Source organism: Lithobates pipiens, unplaced genomic scaffold, assembly GCF_037356315.1.
Source record: "Lithobates pipiens isolate NorthernLeopardFrog02 unplaced genomic scaffold, aLitPip1_a1.2 Scaffold_22, whole genome shotgun sequence".
NCBI lineage: Eukaryota > Metazoa > Chordata > Amphibia > Anura > Ranidae > Lithobates > Lithobates pipiens.
In genome coordinates, this window is record NW_027507784.1 from 231,537,238 (window position 1) to 231,554,850 (window position 17,613).

Below are 17,613 nucleotides of genomic sequence, written 5' to 3' on the forward strand. Positions count from 1 at the left end.
CCTCACTTTATGCATATAGCATTCAGTGTCATATCACTCGTGTTTGGCACCTTGATCCATTTCACTTTTACCATCTTATTTAATTATCCCCCTTTCTCTTTTCCTCACACACACATACACGCATGCATTATCCTCTCCACACTCTTTGCGCACACCTGTCACTTCACACTTCCATTATTTTGTTGTTTCAGTTTTCTTTTCTCAGTAGTTTGGTTTTGTTTTGTTTTGTTTTCACTTTCACACCTCTCTTGCCCCCTCATCAGTCTACCTCACATCATGCATTTTCACTTCACCTATCACATCACCACACGCTATCCCTCACCCACCTTTTTTTCACTGTCAGCTAATCCCTTTTGTAATCAATATAACTAATGAATAAACTACGCCATGCTATGTATAACTAGTTTAATTCTTTTACAATATGAATCCATTAATTACCAAGTAATAATAAGCCTACAGCTGCCAAGCACTTCTATATACTCCCTCTAATATTATTTAATGATGACTTACAAAAAGTTTTTTTGCATGTCCATCTGCAGGTGTTTTACCCCCCATCCTCCTCTCTGGGTCCCAAAACGTGGCCCCCTGTAAGCTCAGTGGACTGTGCACCCACCCAGAGGGCGCGGGGGGAACATGTGGCAGCGATGGGATCACTGGATGGCTATAATCCTGCAATGCCGGTTCATGCAACACTTCCTCATGTCCTCATACACCCATTGGTAACTATATCTCTATATGCATGGAGACATAATTTTGCTTAATTTGAAATACTATACCTATATATATTTTTATATTGTCCAAAGTCTTTAATTAGATATTTTGACATTTCCCTAGAATATAAATCCCCCTGAAGAGACCGGAAATCGCAAGGGTCGAAATGCATCGGGGTTTTTCATGTGGATACATATGTTACGAATACAATTGCAAACCATGCCTGTACATAGAGTTTTTTTTGCTATGAGTGATGTTTGTATTTGTCGCACTACCTATATGGATGATGTATTATTGTTCATTTGGAATTACCATTGTCTGTTAAATAAATGTTTTTTTTTACATCAACTATTTTCATACCAACTCGTCCTGTGTTTGTTGTATACTTATGGGTTATGCAGCTTTGGGGGCTCCCTTATTGTGCTATTTTTCCTTTTTACAGGTTTTTGTTTAAACCAAGATATTGTTCTTCATTCTTTCTTCCCATAGCCTTAATCTGGGGAAGAGAAAGCACTACATTCTCTTGAGGTAGTAAGAGCAATCAGAGTCTATTTAAAGGCGACCGCTCAGGTTCGCAAAACACAGGTTTTGTTTGTACTGCCAGAGGGTCCAAGATCTGGACAAGCAGCGTCCAGATCCACTATTTTTTAAATGGATTTGTCAAGTGATTATTTAAGCTTCAGCTTAAAGAAGAAAATTGTTCCTTCTCATTTTAAGAGCACACTCATCCAGGGCGATTAGTGCCTCTTGGGTGGTGCATCATCAGGCCATTGCTATGGGACATCCCACATAGTAATTACTATGGCTCTGTGTCCCCTGATGTAAGAAAAGAAAATAGGATCTTTAAAACAGATTACCTGTAAAATCCTTTTCTTTGATGTACATCAGGGGACACAGAGGTCCCTCCCTTCTTCTTATACACTTGTATTGCTTGGCTACAAAACTGAGGACTCCCAGTAATGGGAGGGGTTATATGGGTGAAATACACGCCTTAGGGGCATGCCAGTGTCCAGCACCTGTCGGTCCGATATATAATCCACATAATAATTACTATGGCTCTGTGTCCCCTGATGTACATCAAAGAAAATGATTTTACAGGTAAGCTGTTTTAAAATCTTATTTTTTACATTTCTTCAGTTACTTCCTGGTTTGAAGGCCTAGGCACATGATGTCATAAATTCCAGGAGTCTTCTGGAAGGGAGGAAGGGCACCAACTATCTGCATGCCTGAGCTAAGAGAAGATGGATTCCAGGAAGCAAATGCAAAATTAATCATCTCCACCTTACTCAAGATGGCCATAGCCACAAAATTCTAGGGGGATTTTCAAAGTGAATTCTCACAATAATAAAGCATTGAGACATTTCTGGATTGATGAGTGTGCTTTTAATTTAAAAATATGAATTGAATAAAATTTTTGATGCATGCATTGTTGTGGTCAGATGCTGTGTAACCTCTTTTAATTCTGTATTAGAGGAGTGGTTGCCTCTTGAAGACATGTTTTACAAATCATTTAGCTTGAGATTGCTGATGACTAACAGAACCCTTCTGTTGGTTAGGAAGGTGACTTATGTGATTTCCTTTCCCTATGTGGTATATTAGTGGGAGGAACTTGACTCTACTAAAAGATGGGATCTTTTTGAAAATATTTTATAGTGAGTCAGGGTGGCATCTTGGTTAACAAGGCTTTCTTGCAAAACATTCTCTGCAAATGTCCTCTTTAGAGGCACTGCAGCATATAGATATAGAGAAGAAGAAGGGGGCGCCTCTGGGTGTAGATTTTTAAAAGGCAATTTATTCACAGGTAAAACAAACAGATGATGCACTCACATTTTCCAAGGCATAAAAAGGCATGTAGAATACAAGGGGGGTGGTTTTTTCATCTGATTCGTCCGTCACATAGGATCCGGTCCGCGGGTGTCATGTTGTCCTCTCCTGGCGTTACCACGAGTTTGTTGTTAAAAAATGCCGGCTTGGTGGACGCAGAGGATGTGTTTCCAAAGCGAGGCTTGGTTAGCGGTGACACGAGGGTCGCGGGGTTGTGACGTCACGGCGGGCGACGCGTTTCCTGAGCGTTCGGGTCGAGATGGAGAGACGACCGCGCTCTTTCATCAGGCCAATCAGATGAGAAGGGGAAAACAGGGGTTTAAATAGAGGAAGAGAGATTGAAACAGGAGGCGTGGTTGGGCGGAGAGTGGGGCGTGGCTTCGGGGTAAGCATACAGGTGGAGAGAGACTAAGTGGAGAGGGGCGTGAATCAGGAAGATAGGGGAGGAGACAACGGGGAGAGGATGTAATGAATACAGATGAAACGAGCAGACAAGCGGGGACAAAAGGACAGAAGAGAGGGAACTATAATTTGAGCCATCTAAACAGGCATAATATATAAATATATGGGCATGTTATTAATAAAGCATATGGAGAAATCATCAGGGTGTATATTGTAAATGTATGGTATGAGGGGGATGAAAGGAGAATGAGGAGGTATATCGGAAGAGAAGGTGGAATTGTAGATGAGAGAGTTATAACTACCTCGGAGGAGAGGGGGGGGGGCAAGAAGTATATGTTTCTTTTGATGTTTTTTTTTTTTTAACTCTATTGATCGGTGGACTGACGACAAACCGACCAATTTTTATATGTTCCTTTCCTGGTAATTAGATATCTACCATTATCCCGCTATCATTTTCCCCCCTTTTTCTCTTCCTATCTAGCCTTCCCAGACCCACCTAACCACTACAGGTAGCATAAAGTATATATATCTCCACTGCTCACATACTATGCTACCGTCCCCCTCCCCCCTTTTTTTTTTTCCTAATATTTTCATTCATTTTTTCGATTACTCTACTTCTCTGCAATTTTCCTTTTTTCTCCCTGCATATCTCTACTCCATATAATTCATTCTCAGTTATTCCCCCCATTTTTTAGCTCAAACGCCATAATGTACTCATGCTGCTTCCCTACTAGCTATTTTCAACCACTTCCCTATTATTATTATTTTTTCCCCCCTTAGTTAGTATACAGTCTCGTTTTCCGTCACATGACTCGTGTATACTTCTTGGCCCACCCCCCCCCCCCCCCCTCTCCTCCGAGGTAGTTATAAAACTCTCTCATCTACAATTCCACCTTCTCTTCCGATATACCTCCTTATTCTCCTTTCATCCCCCTCATACCATACATTTACAATATACACCCTGATGATTTCTCCATATGCTTTATTAATAACATGCCCATATATTTATATATTATGCCTGTTTAGATGGCTCAAATTATAGTTCCCTCTCTTCTGTCCTTTTGTCCCCGCTTGTCTGCTCGTTTCATCTGTATTCATTACATCCTCTCCCCGTTGTCTCCTCCCCTATCTTCCTGATTCACGCCCCTCTCCACCTGTATGCTTACCCCGAAGCCACGCCCCACTCTCCGCCCAACCACGCCTCCTGTTTCAATCTCTCTTCCTCTATTTAAACCCCTGTTTTCCCCTTCTCATCTGATTGGCCTGATGAAAGAGCGCGGTCGTCTCTCCATCTCGACCCGAACGCTCAGCGTCGCCCGCCGTGACGTCACAACCCCGCGACCCGCGTGTCACCGCTAACCAAGCCTCGCTTTGGAAACACATCCTCTGCGTCCACCAAGCCGGCATTTTTTAACAACAAACTCGTGGTAACGCCAGGAGAGGACAACATGACACCCGCGGACCGGATCCTATGTGACGGACGAATCAGATGAAAAAAACGCCCCCCTTGTATTCTACACGCCTTTTTATGCCTTGGAAAATGTGAGTGCATCATTTGTTTGTTTTACCTGTGAATAAATTGCCTTTTAAAAATCTACACCCAGAGGCGCCCCCTTCTTCTTCTCTTTTCCTGCAACAGTCTAGGAGCCTGGTTTCAGCTCCCTGTGGTGGCAGCCCTGCATTCCAAAGTCCCACTCAAAGAACGAAAGACACTTTCACGGGACTTGAGAACTAAAAGTTCTCATTCATATTATCGTCCAATATAATTTTATACAGACAGCCCTCTGGAGTATATTATTTTCTGATCTTTTGCGCCTCTACTTGTCGTGTAGCATATAGATATAGCATATTATGCCCCACACACACGGTCGAAAATTCCAATGGAAAAAGTCTGATCAGATTATGTGTGGGCTCTATCAGACTTTTTCTGTTGGAATTTCTGACAAAAAAGTATGAGAGGTGGATCTAAAATTTTCTGACAACAAAATCCGATCTGACTTTTTCCGATCGTGTGTAGAGAATTCCGACGCACAAAGTGCCACACATGCTCAGAAAAAATTTGGAGACGAAAGCTATTGACTACTGGCCTCTAGGTAGTCCCGGTGCAAAACAAGTTTCGGGCAAAATCCGTCTGAAAAAATCTGATGGATTTTGTGGTCGGAAAGTCCGACCGTGTGTATGGGGCATAACAGTGTGCTCTTCATCCAGCAGATATTTCTAGGGAAAAAATGCTCCCTCCTAGATCCACAATGTGCAGTTTAATGGAATTGTGGTGTTGGTGGACTTGGTTAAAAAACATAACTGCAATTAGGAAAAGGACAAAAAAAAGGCAGTAGCACAAAGAGAAAAAAAAAAAAAAAAAGAAGAGAAACAGGTTGGGACAATGTGATGCAAGACAGGTGGTGACCAACATAGAGAGAAAAAAAATAATTCAAAAAGACCTGATGTTCTTTCCGATCCCAACTCCTGCTCAGGAGATGGGTGGAAGCCTGCCTGCGGCAATAAGGCTCATTCACACCTGTGCATTTTTTAGTGCATTTTCAGTTTTGCAGAAACATACTAAAGTCTATTTAACATGGCTTCCATATGGGTCATGTTTACATCTATGCATTTTATGGAAAGGGCCAGGGACTTTTTCTGTTTTTTGGTTCCATAGATTTCAATGGATCAGATTATTGGTAGACAGGAAGAGGAGGAACATATTTTTTAAAAATATTGAGACATAGGAGAAAAAAACACCAACAGTCTACAAATTAGAGGCAGCATAATTGCACCAGCCATATTAAACCCTGCTACCTAGGGTGTCCCTAATAACATGCATTCAGCAATAACAGTAAAGTGCTCCCACCAGAAGAAACTGCACCGGGTAAAGGAAAGGCAATCAACCAAGTGGGAAAAAAATCAGCTTCTTCTGGTGCAGGAAATCTTTTATGGTCACTCCATGAAATGAGGAAGTGCCTGTAAAGTCAGTTTTAAAAGAGCACATATTAACTTATACCCACAGAATAGTCTGTCTACATAAACATTCAATATACAGTTGTCAGAAACCATGAACCAGACCGAGACAGAAGTACAATTAAATCACACTTGTTTATTAATAAAAAATAAAAAAGTTAAATAGAGTAAGCGTAGTCAAAGCATAGCCAGAGTCCAGTAACCGGATCCAGTAGTCAGCCAGTCCAGAGTTTAATAACCAGATCAGGTAATCAGCCAGGCTAGAAGTCAGGGATCCAAGTGGAGCGACAGCAACAGGTTTTGTGTGCCTCCAGCACAGTATACACCTGTAGCTACCCTTTTTTGCTGGTGTTCTCTAATACAGGCATCTGCAGGAATTAGTGTGTGTTGTGTGCCTCCAGCACAGTATACACCTGTACCTACCCTTTTTTTGCTGTTTTTCTCTAATACAGGCACCTGCAGCCTTTACAGTGGGTGTTGTGTGACTCCAGCACAATATAATCTACCCAATTGCTGGTTTTCCCATCTCCCTGCAGGCCATTACTATGTCTGGAAGGCCAACAAGGAGAGGCAGACAGTCACAAGCCAATAAAAGAGGGCAAGCAGGCTCTGTGTCTAGAGACAACAGTGCTGGTTGTGGATGCGGTGCATCGTCATTAGCACGTGGCCATGGGACACGCTTGTTCTTATTTTCGGCAGCTGGACTTGTTGAGCCGCATCATGCCGAAGACTTGGTAGAGTGGATGACCAAGCCCTCCTCATCCTCCTCATCCTCTCTCACCCAGGCTCAGGGTACTAGCAAAGCAGCTGCCAAAGCGTCCTCTTCCCTCGTCTCAATGTCCTCAGTCACTCCTTCCCTAGACCTACCATGTCCTCCTGAGGAGTCCCCTGAACTGTTGGGTACATGCTCCAGGAGGATGCCCAGCGTTTTGAAGGCTCTGATGATAATACCCAGCTAGAGGAAAGAGGTAGCGTGAGTGCAGAGAGAGGGGATGCTCAAGAAGGACAGCAATCTGACAGTCGTGTACCACCAGCTGCAGCATACTGCCGGGTTTGCTCCAGTGATGAAGAGGGAGGGGATGATGAGGTCACTGACTCCACATGGGTGCCTCATAGGAGAGAGGAGGAGGAGGAGGCACATCTCCAATGAGGCAGGATGCCCCCCGGGGGCGAGCTTAGGGGCAGCACACCAACTGAATCACACCGCAGAGCTCTGCCTGTGCAGGGAGATACCTCTGCGCGTTATTCCAAAAGTTCTTTGGTGCGGGCCTTTTTTGAGACGAGTGCATCAGATCACACCGCTGCTATTTGCAACATATGTCTAAAGCGTATCTCGCGTGGCCAAAACATCAGCCGCTTGGGCACCACATGCTTGACCAGACATATGTTGACCTGCCTGTGTGTCACAGCCAAGTACTTGCGGGCACTCTGCTAGCAGTACGCCCATGTCTGATTTCCCTGCCCCAGCTGCTGGACCATCAAAAGAAGTTCACTCCCAGCCATCCACATGTCCAGCAGTTGAATGCTAGCTTGGCTAAATTGCTAGCACTTCTACTGCTGCCTTTTCAGTTGGTAGACTCAACCCCCTCCTGTGAGTTTGTGCAATGTGCGGTTCCTCAGTGGCAGGTCCCCAAACACCACTTTTTCTCACGGAAGGCAATTCCGGCTCTCTACTGGCATGTGGAAGGCAATGTCCATCGCTGGACAGGGTGGTCAGCGGTAAGGTGCATATTACCGCTGACTCATGGTCCAGCAGGCATGGACAGGGACGTTGCCTATTTTTCACGGCCCCTTGGGTCACTCTTCTGGCAGCTGGGAAGGATGCAGGACAAGATGCCGTAGTGTTGGAGGTTGTTCTGCCACCATGCCTCCAAAATGCTACTACTGGTTGTGACACACCTCTCTCCTCCACCCCCTCCTCTTCTTCCTCCATGGCCTCTTCCAGTGCTCTGTCCTCAGAACCAGCGGTGCTCCGTAGGTGTTCAAGGGGCTACGCATGTACACAGGCAAAAAGATGCCATGCCGTGCTTGCGTTAGTTTATTTGGGGGACAGGAGCCACACTGGGGCAGATATTTTGTCAGCTCTGCAGGGGAAGGCCAAGAGGTGGTTGACGCCACACCAGCTTAAGCCAGGAATGGTGGTTTGCGACAATGGCACCAACCTCCTCTCCGCCCTCCGACAGGGACAACTGACCCATGTGCCCTGTGTGGCTCACGTCCTTAACCTGGTGGTGCAGTGGTTCTTCGGCAGGTACCCAGGCTTACAGGATGTCCTGAGGCAGGCCAGGAAAGTCTGTGTCCATTTCTCCCGATCATTTAATGCCAGTGCTTGGCTGGCTGAGCTCCAAAAGGAGTTGAACCTGTCCAAGAACTGCCTTATATGTGAGATGCCCACCAGGTGGAACACAACGTTGGCCATGCTGCAGCGGCTGCACATGCAGCAGAGGGCCATCAATGAGTACCTGTGCGACTACAGCACTAGGACAGGGTCAGGGGAGCTCGTTTTTTTTCACCACGCCAGTGGGGCATGATCAGGTATGCATGCACTGTCCTTCCACCATTTGAGGAGGCCACGAGGATGATGAGCAGTGAAAGTGCATGCATCAGTGACACTGTACCTCTTGTCCTCCTGTTGGAGCATACGCTGCGTGGAATAATGGACAGGGCACTTGAGGCAGAACAGAGGCAGGAAGAGGAGGACTTCCTTGCCTCTCAAGGCCCCCTTTATACAGGCAGTGTTCCTGCTGTCCCACTCATCACACAGGAAGAGGAGGAGGAGGCTTGTGTCAGCATGGAGGTGGAGCCTGGCACTCAGCATCATCAGCAGCAGTCTTTTAGGGATGATTTACAGTCCCAAGAAACACGTGGATTTGTACTTGGCTGGGAGGAGGTGGCTGCGGATCATGTTATCCTTAGTGACCCAGAGGATTCCAGACCAAATGCCTCAGCTAACCTACGCTGCATGGCCTCCCTGATCCTGCAAAGCCTACGGAAGGATCCTCGTATTCTTCGGATCAAGGAGAGGTAGCATTACTGGCTTGTCACTCTCCTTGATCCACGGTACAAGGGTAAGGTTGCAGACCTTATCTTGCCATTGCAGAGGGAGCAGAGGATGATACATCTCCAGGAGGCCTTGCAGAAAGGTCTGTGCAATGCGTTCTCAGAGACTGGGAGGTTACAAACTCCTGGTCCTGGGCAACATTTTGCTGAGGCTTCGGTCAGTCACAGAAGGAGTGGTGGAGAAGGCGGCCGTCTGACCGATGCGTTCAGACAATTTCTTAGTCCGCAGCCCCAAGGTATGATCGGTTCCTGCAACCATCGCCAGCATCTGATTTACATGGTGCAGGAATACCTAGGGGCAAGGTCAGACTTGGACACCTTTCCCACCAAAAATCTTCTGGCTTACTGGGTCTTGAGGATAGATCACTAGCCAGAGCTTGCACAGTATGCAATTAAGCTACTGGCCTGTCCTGCATCCAGCGTTCTTTCGGAATGCATCCTCGGTGCTGCTGGTGGCTTTGTTACCGATCACAGGATGCGCCTGTCCACCGACTCGGTTGATCGACTCACCTTCATAAAGATGAATCAGTCTTGGATTACCACCAACTACCAAGCACCTAAAGCTGATGTAACCGAATATATATATATATTTTTTTAAATGTCACATCCCTTCAAGACTGCCTATGCTGATGCTGAGTGACTGTCCTGTTATGTTGACTGACTATCCTCTTCCTCCTCAATGATCCTGCTGATATATTGGAAGAACATTTTTGGTTCTGGGTGATGCCACCAGCCCAATTTTTAAGCCTCTGTTTAACAGGGGCGTGTAATTACAATTTTTGATGCAATGCTTTGCAGCAGGGCTCATTTGTGCACTCCAAATAGAGAATATGGGAGAGGTTGCAGTGTCGTGGCAACAGTGCCTAAGGCCCAATTTTTCAGCCCCTCTGTAACAAGGGCATGTAATTACAATTTTTGATGCAATGCTTTGCAGCAGAGCTCATTCCTGCACTCCAACTAGAGTATATGGGAGAGGTTGCAGTATCATGGCACCAGCACCAGTGCCCAAGGCCCAATTTTTCAGCCCCTGTTTAACAGGGGCAGGTAATACAATTTTTGATGCAATGCTTTGCAGCAGATCTCATTCCTGCACTCCAACTAGAGTATATGGGAGAGGTTGCAGTGTCGTGGCACCAGCAAGCAGTGCCTAAGGCCCAATTTTTCAGCACCTGTTTAACAGGGGCATGTAATTACAATTATTGATATAATATTTCACAGCAGGGCCAGTTCCTGCTCCCACCAAGAGTAACTGTGAGTAACTGTAGGTGTTGTGGCACCAGCACCACCACAACCACCAAAGGCCCAATTTGTCTACCACTGTCAACAATGGTATATAATTACAATTCTTGATATAAACGTCCACAGCAGGGTGCTCCAGCGCCCACCAAGAGTCACTTTGAGGTGTTATGGCTCATTTTGCCTAGCTCACTTGTATACTTACCTATACATAAAATAAGTGATTAAAAACCTTTTATCTAAATGAATCAAACCATGAAATTAAGAACGAATGATACATGTGCGAAAAGGATACAATCTAATTTATTTAAACATACTATAGTACAGAAAAGAAACGTTACAGGAGTACCCCATATAATGTGGAGGATACAACCTTAAAAACAGTGATGTTACCAAATATTGCTATAATGGTCATACACATCCTTTCACAAGATTAATATTATATTAAGGCAAAGTCCTATGGTAGACAGGGTTACAGAAAAGAAAAGAGACATAATAATAATAATAATACAGACACAGTATCTAGTTTTTCCCTATGTTACCATTTTTGCAAAAGTGCAGCCCAGCAAGATGAAGAGAGATAAGGAAAATACATTACACAGGAATCTTACGTGTCCAGTCCATGAGAGTTTAAGAGAGAGAGAGAGAGAGAGCGATTTGGCATCTCTAGGGACTAGATTTATGTGGTTAGAAAACCTCATGCCTACCAATCAGAACTCAGGGTCACCTCATTGGTTCAAAGTTGCCTCCAATTCAGATTGGTTATAATTTCAAGCCCAGTTAAGCTTCAAACTTCCGATGCCTTTATGAGCAACTTCCTTTGATCTCTGACCCTGCCAGTTCCGACATAAGACCGGTTTAATTATCTCTTGATTTACAACCATCAGCCCTCTTTGATACAACATAAATTAGCATTTCAAGGACTTGTGACACAGGAAGAGGCACTATATCTGAAATGGCCATCTCTATGAACAATAGGGTAACTTCGTTACTATGCAGACAGCAGACCAACAGGTTTGTGTGTTTGAGATACCAAGAATAGTAAATATTCTAGTATACATGTTGCAAATTATATAATTATATATATATATATATATATATATATATATATATATATATATATATATATATATATTGTAATGTTCGGGGGACCAGGTAGATCGCAGGACACAGGCTTTTCACACAACAAAGGGTTTATTAAACTTAAATAAATAGCTTTACAGCAGCCAAAAACAAAAGGAAAAAGGTTTGTAGTCTCACCGACTTGCAAAGTCCAGAATAGCTGTCTTTACCAAAAGCAGAGCTTGATCTTGATGGCAGGTAGCTTCCCCTGCCAGGAGCCTTCCAAACAGGACACTGCTGTCCACTTCAGTTGCTGCAACCCAAAATAAACACCATACACCATCCACCATGTCTTCTCCACTCCTCCACACCCATCTACCACTTCCTGTCTTGTTTTTTAAAGACACTTCCTTAACAGGTGGGTTAATCAATTTTATTCCCTTAAAGAGACCACAACCCAAACAGAGGGGAAATATAGCGTCCTTCCAGGACCCAGCCACGGCGTCCTGTACATATCCCCCCCCCCCCCCTGTGCCCCAACGCCAAGGAGGTGGAGGCAACAGTGGAGCTCAAACAATGGACTCGTGAGAGGGCATCTGCATTTTGATGCAGTCTCCCGGGCCTATGCTCCACTACAAATTTAAATTCCTGGAGTGCCAGGAACCACCGGGTAACCCTAGCATTAGTCCCCTTTCCCTGTCTCAGCCATGTTAAAGGGGCATGGTCAGAAATCAACCTAAACTTCCTCCCCAAAAGGTAATATCTGAGGGATTCCAGAGCCCACTTAATGGCCAGACACTCTCGTTCAATTATGGCATAGTTTTTCTCCGCTGGTGTTAACTTCCTGCTGAGGAAGACTATCGGGTGTTCCTCGCCATGAATAACCTGTGACAACACCGCTCCCAATCCTACATCGGAAGCATCAGTCTGAACAACAAACTCTTTTGAAAAATTAGGTGCTACCAGGACAGGGTGTTGGCACAGCGCCGACTTGAGCTCCAAAAAAGCCTTCTCAGCGTCTGCATTCCACTCCACCATGACCGATTTCCGACCCTTAGTCAGATCGGTCAACGGAGCCGCCAACGTGGCAAAGTTGGGTACAAACCTCCTGTAGTATCCCACCATGCCCAGGAATGCACGTACCTGCTTTTTTGCGAGGGGGCGGGGCCAATTCTGTATAGCCTCTATCTTGTTCACCTGCGGTTTCACTACCCCTCTACCCACGATATAACCCAGGTATTTCACCTCCTCCATTCCCAAAGCACATTTTTCAGGGTTTATTGTAAACCCCTCCTTCCAAAGAGAGTCCAGCACTGCCTGCACTTTGGGCAAATGCGATTCCCAGTCTTTGCTAAAAATGACTATATCGTCCAAGTATACTGAGGCATACTTCCGGTGAGGTCGTAAAATCCCATCCATTGCTCTCTGGAACGTGGCTGGAGCAGTTTGCAATCCAAAAGGCATCCTTTTGTACTGAAAACTCCCCTCTGGGGTAGAAAAAGCAGTTTTCTCTCTAGCATCCTTAGTCAACGGTATTTGCCAATACCCCTTGGTAAGGTCTAACGTAGTGATATACCTGGCTGGACCTAGTCTCTCGATAAGCTCATCTACCCGGGGCATGGGGTAGGCATCAAACCGGGAAACTTCATTAAGTTTCCGGAAATCATTGCAAAATCGCAGAGTCCCGTTGGGCTTCGGCACCAACACAATCGGGCTCGACCACTCACTCTGCGATTCCTCAATAATCCCTAGGTCTAACATCTTTTTTACTTCCTCTGAAACAGCCTTCCTTTGAGCCTCTGGGATGCGGTAGGGCCGGACAAAAACTTTGACTCCTGGTTCTGTGACAATATCATGCTCTATGACACTAGTGAGCCCTGGCAAGTCTGAAAATTTTTCTTTATTTCTCTGCAAGAACTCCTTTGCCTGCTGACTTTGGGTTTTAGACAGGGTATTTGCTACTTGCACACTCTCCACCCCAAACCGAGGCTCAAGTTTTGTACTAGCCAGGGAGGTCACTGGTTCCCTGTCTGTCCAGGGCTTTAACACGTTTACATGATATATCTGGAAGGGTTTCCTCTTGCCTGGCTGGTGGACTCTATAATTTACCTCTCCCACTTTTTCTACAACCTCGAAAAGGGCCTTGCCATCTGGCCAAGAACTTACTTTCCACAGTGGGAATCAACACTGCTACTCGATCCCCCACTTGGAAGTTCCTAATTTTGGCTGCCCTATTATAGACCCGTCGTTGAGCCTCCTGGGCTTTTTGTAAATGTTCCTTAACTAGCGGCATCACAGTTTGGATCCTCTCCTGCATTTGAGAGACATATTCAAGAACACTTTTTTGCTGAATTGGTTCACTTTCCCATTCTTCTTTAACAAAGTCCAGTAATCCACGAGGTCTCCGCCCATATACCAATTCAAAGGGCGAAAACCCAGTGGAGGCCTGGGGCACTTCTCGGATAGCAAACAGGAGAGCTGGTAACAGGCAGTCCCAGTCTTTCCCATCCCTTTGTACCACTCTCTTGAGCATAGACTTAAGGGTCTTATTAAAACGTTCTACTAATCCATCTGTTTGGGGATGGTAGACCGATGTGCGCAGCTGTTTAATCCGGAACAGTTTGCATACATCAGCCATAACCTTCGACATAAACGGGGTGCCCTGGTCTGTGAGAATTTCCTTGGGAAAACCTGTCCGTGTAAACAACTGGAATAACTCCCGTGCAATAGCCTTAGGCCGCGTACACACGGGCGGACTGTTCGCCCAACTTTGTCCACTGAACAGTGTTTCAGCGGACAGTCCGCTCGTGTGTGGGCGTTCAGCGGACAGTTTCAGCGGACAGTTGGACGAACAAGGTCTTACGGAAATTCCGAAAAACTGTCCGCTGAAACAAGGTTTCAGCGGACTGTTCGCTCGTGTGTAGGCTTGTTCGGCCAACTAAGTCTCGCGCATGCTCAGAAAGGATTTCCACGTCGGAAGGTTGCATTGCAGTGTATTGGACGTCGAAATTTTCGATCCGTCGTACGTGTCGAAACGTCATCGCGCACGGTTTCAGCAAACTGTTCGTTCGTCGTGTGTGGGCATGTCCGTCCATGCTAAGTTTGAGCGGACTGTCCGCCGAAACTGTTGGACGGACAAAGTTGGGCGAACAGTCCGCCCGTGTGTACGCGGCCTTAGAGGAGGTATTCCGCAGGGGTAGCGCCTCAGGATATCGAGTGGCATAGTCGAGGATCACCAGTATGTAAGAATGACCTCGAGCCGACTTTACCAAGGGACCCACTATATCCATGGCTATCCTCTCGAATGGGACCTCAATTATGGGCAGAGGGACCAACGGGCTCCGGAAATGGGTCGCCGGAGCGGTCAACTGACAGGTGGGACAAGAGGTACAGTATCTCCTTACCTCTGCTTTCAAGCCTGGCCAGTAAAACCAGTCGGCGATCCTTGCCTCTGTCTTTTCAACTCCCAGGTGTCCCCCTAAAACATCATCATGGGCCAGGTCCAGGACCTTGCGTCTATACTGTTGGGGTACCAATAATTGTTCTACCACATTTTCTCTCTCTTTAGTGACCCGATAAAGCAATTCATTACATATTGAAAAATGTGGCCACGCTCATTAGCACCTGGCTCTTGGGGCTCCCCATTTATTACTACAACCTGTTCCCGTGCCCTGGCCAAAGTGGGGTCCTGCATTTGGGCAGTACCAAATGCCCCCTGGGGAACACCCAAATCTGTCAAGTCAGGGGTAGAGGCCATTTCCTCATCCTCTTCCCCCAGCATAATCTGAAGCGGGGAAAGTTCCCCCCCCCTCAGTGTTCAGGTAGGTCTGAGAACCCCACATATTGACATCCTTAACAGTATCAGCACTATTTTCATCATTATTAACCAAAGTCTTGGCGTTTTTATCAACTGGGTCCATATTACGAACATGTGGCATCTCAGGGTTATTACCCTCAACAACAGGAACAGAGGGACTAGTTTCTTCCCAGTCTCTGGACCTTTCAGATAGTTCTCCTTGTCTCCAAAGTTTTGCAAATAACGGACAGTCACGTCCTATGATAACGTCATGTACCAAGTTCTTTACCACGCCCACCTCTTGAGTACCAGTGCCACATGCTGTGGAGATGGACACCGAGATGAGAGGGTACTCTCTAGTGTCCCCATGAATGCACACGACCCGCAAAATTTTGCTTACCGGACCGATCTTCCCAATTACTCTAGGGTGAACCAGGGTTACCATGCTTCCAGAGTCCAGCAAAGCCTGTGCAGGGTGGTGGTTCACTTGGACTTCACACTCAAACTTTCCCTCTCCAAGGTCAAGATGTGTTGTACATGCTTTATGGGCATAAAAAGACCCCCTCCGAAGAACCCCGCATTCCATGGGTTCTTCCTGCAATGGGCAGTGGGCCCGGGTATGGCCCCAGGCATGACATCGCCAACATTGTACATCCCCTCCTCTCTGATCAGGAACAGGTCGCTGAGGGGGTAACGGGTGTGTCTCTTTGCCTTCCGGGGTGTTGGTTCCAGGGCTCCTGGGGACATCCTTTCGAAGGGCGGCAGTTGGTCGGAAAGGCCGTGGCAGACTGGGCCATTGACGCTTGGTGGGGCCAAGCAGATCCTCCACCACTGTATATCGTTCCACCATCTCGACAAGGCGGTTCAAGGTTTTGGGGTCTCCATGGCTGACCCACCGTTGAAGGTCGTCTGGCAGTGACCTTAAGTATCGGTCCAGCACGACCCGCTCCACAATTTGGGGGCCAGACAACACTTCGGGCTGCAGCCATTTTTTTACTAGTTGCACCAGGTCATGCATTTGAGATCGCGGTGGCCGGTTTGAACGATACTTCCATTGGTGCACTCGTTGGGCCCGAACAGCCGTAGTCACCCCCAACCGAGCCAGTATTTCTGCCTTTAGTTTTTGATAATCTTTAGCATCTACTGGTGGTAGGTCAAAATAGGCTTTTTGAGGATCTCCAGTGAGGAAAGGAGCAATTAAGCCGGCCCACTGGTCCTGGGGCCACCCTTCTCTCTCTGCCGTCCTCTCAAATGTTGCCAGAAATGCCTCTACGTCATCACTCAGGGACAACTTCTGCAAAAAATGGCTTGCCCTTATGGTCACCTGGTTGCCAGGGGCAACGGCCACTTGTTCACGGCCCTGAGAAAGCTGCTGCACTGCTTCTTTTAAGGCCGCCATCTGAGCCTGCATAACCCCTTGTTGGGTCGCTAGCTGGGCTGCTAACTGGGCCACCAACTCGTTTTGGTGCGTTTTTTGTACCTCCAGCTGGGTTGCTAAGCGCTGATTAGCTTCCTCATGGCGAGTCTGCGCTTGTATATTAGCTAAGGACAGCTGTTTAATTAGCTCCTCCATTGTTTCAGCTTTCAACAGTTGTGCAGCTTTAACCCAGGACATAAATTCACTGTACTGTCCCTTTAAATGTCAGTTCAAATCCAATGCAAAAAAAAATAGCAAGAAAAACGCCTGTTACTTTGTCCTGCCCGCATTCGAGCACCACTTGTAATGTTCGGGGGACCAGGTAGATCGCAGGACACAGGCTTTTCACACAACAAAGGGTTTATTAAACTTAAATAGCTTTACAACAGCCAAAAACAAAAGGAAAAAGGTTTGTAGTCTCACCGACTTGCAAAGTCCAGAATAGCTGTCTTTATCAAAAGCAGAGCTTGATCTTCATGGCAGGTAGCTTCCCCTGCCAGGAGCCTTCCAAACAGGACACTGCTGTCCACTTCAGTTGCTGCAACCCAAAATAAACACTATACACCATCCACCATGTCTTCTCCACTCCTCCACACCCATCTACCACTTCCTGTCTTGTTTTTTAAAGACACTTCCTTAACAGGTGGGTTAATCAATTTTATTCCCTTAAAGAGACCACAACCCAAACAGAGGGGAAATATAGCGTCCTTCCAGGACCCAGCCACGGCGTCCTGTACAATATATATATATATATATATATATATATATATATATATATATACACACACATACATACACATACATGTGCCCAAAACAGGGGGAAATTGTAAGTTAATTAGAAAGTTCTCACAATGGCTCCCATGGAGCGTCTTGCTATAAATATTATATTTCAAAATCTCCATCACAGAGGGCTTACAGTGTTGTGGCAACGCCAACACCTTAGGCCCCCATTTCTGCAGAGCATATGGGGCAGGCCCCTACTTTCAAACATCCAACTTACAAATGTCTCCTACTTGCAAATGGAAGGAGACAACAGGAAGTGAGATGAAAAAATACGGATGGCAAAAAAAAATTATACAGGGGTGATAACCCTTCCCTATGTTTTCCAAAAAGCTTAAAAATTGATTTTTTGACTGGAGCTACACTTTAA

General features: G+C 46.0%; 1 protein-coding gene across 6 annotated transcripts in view; it reads left to right on the plus strand.

Moving 5' to 3' along the window:
- The window catches only part of SNX29 (sorting nexin 29), a 1,823,105-nt gene that overhangs the window by 902,964 nt on the left and 902,528 nt on the right, over window positions 1-17,613 (plus strand). The window lies entirely within an intron of this gene.